The 6,825-nt window shown below is 40.2% G+C and overlaps 1 long non-coding RNA gene across 1 annotated transcript; it reads left to right on the forward strand.

The window, feature by feature from the left end:
• Positions 1-309: 309 nt before the first annotated feature.
• LOC106146441 lies at positions 310-5,780 on the forward strand. Its single transcript, XR_001230874.1, has 4 exons — positions 310-395; positions 2,162-2,186; positions 2,982-3,159; positions 4,427-5,780. It is a non-coding gene; the product is annotated as an uncharacterized LOC106146441 (long non-coding RNA).
• Positions 5,781-6,825: the final 1,045 nt, after the last annotated feature.

A 6,825-nucleotide genomic window follows, 5' to 3' on the forward strand; every position in this document is an offset into this window, starting at 1 on the left:
TAATCTTAACGTCGTTAAATACAGTGAGTAGTAAAAAGGGAGAGAAAAGCTCTGTCTGTCCTCAGGATTTGGACAAATTCTGTGCAATTCAGTTGATAAGTGTGTTTCCACAGGGATTATTAAACGAGGTCAGCTGCTAAAAGGGGCTAGGTAAGACGAGGACTGAAAGGTGTACAGTGGGTTTGGCCAGTAGGATACGACCAGTGACCAGAGAGAGCAGTTTATTGATGTGGTAAATCAGGCGCAGGCTGCAGAGAGAGAGGAAGAAAGCGAGGTGAGGCATAAAAGTAGCAAGTGCACCTTCCAAAGGCCCGGCAGAGGAGCAGGAGGGAGCACGAGGGCAGCGCCAGGGGAGGCATGCTGAGCCCCGGGGACAGACAGAGCATGTCTATGAGGTGAGCTGTGGGCGACGTTTCTGCACATGCCTGTGTCTCTTAGCGTGTGTGTGTGTCCCTGTATATGTCTGTGCCTGTGTGTCTGTGCGTGTCTATGGATATTTCTCATCGTGTGTGTATTCATGTGAATGTGTGTGATCATGAATTTGCTTGTTTTTTGTTTGTTTGTTTGTTTTCTCTGTGCCAGGAATCGAGCTCACCACCTTGCACTTGCCAGGCAGGCGCTGTGCCCCTGAGCTAAATCCCCAGCCCTGTGACAATGAATTTGTGTCTGTACATTTCAGGGAGAGAGAGAGAGAGAGAGAGAGAGAGAGAGAGAGAGAGAGAGAGAAATAGTGGAGTCTTGAACATACTCCTAAAGTTGAGGAGAGTGAGTCAGTCACGGGAAAACCTGCTAACATAAGGACCGAAGGGGAGGAAAGCACAGGGCTCAGGGCACTAAGCTTTCTCTGAGCTTTGTCAGTGAGGACTGGGTAGAGATTACACTGGTGCCATGTTCAATTTTCCTGTGTGCCATTTCTGAATTATTCACCCTATCTTTTTCTGATAACACTCTCTCTCTCCATTCCAACCCATTTGCTAAGGTCCTGAGAAAATTAGGTTACATTTCCTTGTCAGTGAGAATATTTGAGTGCTATAAACACAACAAATTCCTTTCTCTATTTTTACTTATAAAACATTTTTTAGTCTTCTAGAAAGAGCCCGAGAGAAAAGTGAAAAAGTGATGCACCTGTTCATGTAAAGTATAAGTTCATTCCAGATATCTTGTACATAAATTTAGAATAGCTAAATTAGAAATGTATAGGATAATGATGTTCTAATTTGTGTTCTTGTTTTAAAATTTTTGATATTTGTCCATCTAAAAGAACATTGGCAAGATTCAGCAAGGAATAGTGAATGTATATTATAAAGAATACATAAAGTGTCAGCCACTGTCTGCAATTTGTCACTGTCTAAATTCCTCAGGGATATGCAAACTTACTGAAAAAGCTTATATTTGGCAGAACTCTACAAAAGGGAGACAAGCTTTAGAGCTGTACTTTTTAGGAGACTGTACCTTATGATTACACACAAAACAAGGAAGAACTTTTCATGGTTTCTTTTTTCCCATTGGAAGTCATTTATCATTGGAGTGATCAAAAATATATAGCCAACAAGTTTAAAAATTATGAATTTGAAAACATTTTCCTGGGTAGTCATTAAAATTCAATTTGAACAGGGAACACATGCACATATAAAATATTAAGAAGGTACAAAATGAAATGTAGTAAAAAGAATTTTTTTTTCTACTTGTGATCCAGACTGCCAAGTTCCCATCCTAGAAACAACCACTTTTATCAATTAGTTTTTCATAGGTCCTCTGGAGACATTCTTTGGGTTTATAAATGTACTCACACTTATAATTTCCCCTGGATTAGTAGCAAATGTATATTGCCGTGCATTGCTTACTTCTTTTCCTGAATGGCTCTTACATTTATTAAGTAAATGATAATATTTGATAACCGTAGCCAGATGAGCACTGGCCCTGGAATTAGTAGTCAGACCTCAACCTCTCCTTGCCTCCCAGACATTAGCACACAGCAGGTTTCTGTTGCCTACAGGGACAAGAGGGAGGAGGAGGGTGGAGTTTGGGTGGTGCAGCCTGTGGTTGTGGGAGCTAAAGATGGGAGTCGTTCTTCACCCTGATGCTAGGCTAGACGGTCCAAGCCAAGAAAAGTGACTGTCTTCAAAAATAATCACACTCTGTCTTTTTCTTTTTTTTTTAGAAGACATTTGGAGGATTCATGCAAAGTAGGATGTGGCCAAAAGTCAATTTCTGGGAAAGAAGAGCCATTTCAGAGTCCGAATGGCCAAATGTGGCATAAAATTGGAAAGGAAGCTATTTATTCCACTTCCCCTTGGGATCCAGAAATGATCTGACACTCCTCAGATCTGGGAGAAGGGAATGTGGGAAATTATAAGCCAGAGTAGGACAGGAAGGAAAAAGCACGCACTGTGCAGTTACTAAGTGGGTTTGGGCGTGTGTGTGGCACCCTTTGGGGGAAACTTTTAAAAATATGCTCGGGATATTTAGAGATGTGATAGTCACTAGTCATCAAAAGAGCAGGGGCACTTGCCATCATAATTTGGGCGTTAAAATTGCCTGGAACTTTATATTTCCAATCTGGGGAGGACTGAGGAAAATTGGGTTTTACCCAAACACAGAAAATACTAACTGTAGATCATACACAACATCTGGTAATAAAATGGTGAAATGGAAGTGTAGGTTGCAAAACAGCAGATACTTATTCCAGGGTGAAGTGCTGGGCCAGGATTTTAGAAGCTGAGAATGAGTAGATCATTCCTCAACTCTTCACCCTAACCAGGAGTATGAAGAGTAGAGAAGCAGACTGAAATGTAGTTCATTAGGAGACTTTCTTTGATGAGCTGTCCCGAGAGTCCATGCCTCCTTGTATGGATCAGCTTTCTTATTGTTGATATATAATACCTAGTACTCATAATTTAAAGGAGGAGAGGTTTAGTGTGACTCCTGGCTTCCGAAGATTCAGGGTGGCCGCTTGGCTGTTTCTACTACTGTATGTCTAGGTGCGGTGGACATCACAGCAGGAAGGCGTGGCAGAGCCAAGCCGCTCACTTCTTGGAGGCCAGAAAGCACAAAGTGGAGGAAGAGTGCTCTTGAGAGACAGAGCCTCAAAAGGCACTGCCCAGGGCCCACCCTCTGAGCAGCGCTTTCAGCTGTGAACATCCATGAATCAGTCCAGGGGTGAGTGTAACACCGTGATCCATTTGCCTCTCCAGGAGTCGTTCATCCAGACATGTTGACAAGTTCAACCCTCACACTCCTGCAGGGTCAGTTGTGAACAACGCCTGTCTCTCACACTAAACTGGTTCTTGTACCGGACCACATGAAGGTTTGGACCTGTATTCTGTAAGACAGAAGAACACAGTGCATTGGTATTTGTCTCTCAGGCTGGCTAGGTAGCTGTATTGACAAACAAAAGGTGAAATGGTTGTGTTAGCACCCTCCCTTCTCCAGCTCCCATAGCGTCCACTAGGCAAAGATCAGGCAAGTATTTCCTATGAATGTGATGTGGGCCGTGGGTGAGACAGCTTAGTCCTGCAATCATCCTAGGACTTTCCAAAAGGCCTACAGAAAGAAGTTGGAGGTATTGCTAAATTGATTGGGGCTGAAGAAAGCATACATAACCAGGTAGATCCAAATCTGGAGAATGTCAGGTGAACTTTCTGAAGGAGAAGCCTCTCCAAATAACCCACTGAAGTCTTTCTTGGTAGAGCCAGCTTTAAACAAAAGCCAAACCCAGGGAGTGCTGCTGTCCTATGACTGTAGATATAGAATGCTGCTCTCTTAACTCTCCACCTCTCCAGCCAGGTGCCTGGAAAGACCAGAAACCTTGGATGAAGATTTGTATGAGGGAGTGAGTGGAGAGGAGGAATGGAGCACGGAGTGAGAAGGCAGGGGCTGACCATACCTCTGGGGCAGGGAAGAGCTCCGACTTCTACTTAAACTCAGAATTTTGATGACTGTGTGGAACAATAATTTAACTGAAGGGAGACTAGCAAATAATAGCAACTGGCGTGACCAAGTATTGTTAATTTTATCTGCAGGCAGAAGATGAAGTAATTTTACCAAATACATGACAGTGCTCCCCGGAGATGTGTCTGTCTAGGCCCTGACCTCTAGACTCGAGGGAAAGACAAATGGAAGAAATCCTTGACTTCTTCAGCATTTCCCTTCCTATCTCTCTCTCTCTCTGAAATTCTTCATTTTAATGGATTTCTTCCTTGCAATAGCAATAGCACTGTCTAGTCACAGCTTCCATCTCATTTTTCTTCCTTTATCTCTCAGGTTTTCTTTTATTATCTTGAGCACTTTCCTAACCGTCCTGCCGCACTTCCCTAACAGTTCTGCCCTTCTCGGAATTCAGGCTCTTATCAGGCTGGTTTGCACACGAAGCCTGGATCCCTGCGGTGGCAGCAGCAGTAGTCACACAGTCATTTTTCTCTTTCAGAAAATATAGACCCATGAGGAGGAACAGCCTACAGCTATCACCATCCAGGCATGTGGTCTGTGACAGCCAAGGTTATTACACGGGACTACAGGGACAGGTCCACACCTTAGGGTTCAGCTGAGGTTTTTGGCCACTGACTGAAGGCAGCGCATCCTTTGTGGACTGCACCTGACAGCAATCCTTGTGGAAGGCTGGTCAAAACAGACCAACAATTTGGCAGATTTTAAGCTTCCAGGTTACGAGTGTCTGTGGAATTACAAACATAAGGCCATGGGTCCTGGACACAAAGAACTGAGTTTCAACTTTTATCTTCATGGTAACCCTGTACAAACTTGAGATATTTGTTTTAGAAGTCATGATACTGTTGCCACCTATTAAATGAGATACATGTTTAGCAAAGTGCTACTGTTAAGTAAGCATTGCTAAAAGTAATATTATTGTTGCTGTTATTATTACCCTAACTCATTTTGAATTCACATTTTCCTACTGTTATGATCCCAGGATTTTAGATGCTTCCTCTTCTCTTTCCCCCTCTTCTTTCCCTCCTGCACCCTCCTTCTCTCTTCTTCTCTTTCCTCCCTTCTTTTCTTTTTTCTGTTTCTCTTTGTTCAGTGCTGGTTAAATTTATATGGGCTTTTTTTTCTAGTCCAAGGAATTCTTCTTAGTTATCTTTACAGATAGTTTAAATGACTTGCAAATAATAATGTCTCCATGAAATAGTAGTCAACTCCCTTCCTAATGAACATAATACGTAAGCTACAAAATGAGAAACAACATAATTGAATTATGGAAGATTAGCAGAATTCCTTCAAACTTCAGCCCAGTCACATACTTGAATGATGGTTTCTGACTTGGCTTACTTTGATATTGGTTTACTGCTGAGCACAGGGAGAGATTAAAAAATTACTTCTTGATGTGATGGTTGCTTTGGATCCTGTGTTATAAACCTTTGCTTACTGTATGGTCCTCAATATATTACCTTCTCAAGGACATTCTAGAATTTCTTTGGCTCCGAGGAAGATTCTGTTTCTCTGCATTTCAGGTAAAATTGGGATGCCAATTTGTGTATTATTGGTGTTTTTATTTCCTGATAATAGGTAGAAGATAAAAATAGTATTTGGATAAGGGTTAGTACCTTGGACCTTCACCATGGCATGCTTGTTCCATGGGAGGAAGAAGGTGGATCATATAGCTCAGGAAGATTCAAGAACAGATGTCTCTCCAGAAATGAAAACAAGTGCACAGTTCAGTGACCTTTCAGTATACTTACGGCAGCAATAAACACTTTGTCAAGTGTTTTATTCCATGCTGCTAGATAACAATATGTAATAAAACAACCATTATTAATTTCCTATCATCTTGTTTTGAAATTCTGTATCGTTTTTATTGTCTCTGTGTTGTTTTGTTTTTGTCTTTGTTGTTGTTATTTTATTATTTTTTTCTCTTTGAAATAAAATAAAATAACAAATTGAAAATAAATAACAATTGAAAACAAATTGAGACTTAAGGCCCCTTTGAAATAGTGACAAGTTACCTTTCTTGGTTATGCTATGTATCACAAGATGAACTTGTTTGTTTGATGAATGAACACACATATTATATCAATTTATTGGGTAGTGTCAGAGAAATTGTAGATGAATGCAGAAATCTCTATGCTTTTAAGCATTAAATTAACTGTGTTTTGCCTGTGCCCACCTATAGTTTTAGTTTAAATTTTCTTTGGGAAAAATATAAATTTAACAGACAAATTAATGATGATAATAATGGTTAAATTTTTATTTTCTGTGTTATTCAAGAATCAAAGCACCTTGCTGCTTTGGGAACTATTTCTCATCTTCCACAATGTCCACATCAAGGGAACATCAGTGTTCAGTGATTGGGTTTCTGTCCCATTTCTTTTTCCCACTAAACAATTAAGATTTAAGTTCACTCCTTCTGTCCAATTTGAAATCTCTTTATTCAAGTGTGCTTGTGAAAGAATAAGAATGTCTATGGTGTTTTTAAAACTGAATTTGTGGCAAAACCATTTTATTTTATTTGTTCAAAACCGAGAAAAGAGAACATAGAGAAAATTTTCTTAGTCATAGAATTTGCACAAGTTTAAAGTGAGGAGATTTACTATAAGAATGCTGTGGCTATCGTTCATTGTCACAAGATTGGCAAGCTAATTCAATTTTCTCTGATACAGAGTTTATAATTTTATGTGGACAGCTACAAAGTTTTTGTAACAAATATTTTACCAAAGTAGAATTTTCAATAAATTGGCTTTTGAGATAATATAGCTGTAAGATTAATAGATATTATGAACAATATAAACCATCTGTGTAGTGAGCAGGGGAATTTCCTTACTATCTTTGATCAACTCACAAACACAAACAAGGCAAAGACAAGTCTAAGGC

This window comes from Chinchilla lanigera, unplaced genomic scaffold (assembly GCF_000276665.1).
Source record: "Chinchilla lanigera isolate Chin_1 unplaced genomic scaffold, ChiLan1.0 scaffold00078, whole genome shotgun sequence".
Classification (NCBI taxonomy): Eukaryota; Metazoa; Chordata; class Mammalia; order Rodentia; family Chinchillidae; genus Chinchilla; species Chinchilla lanigera.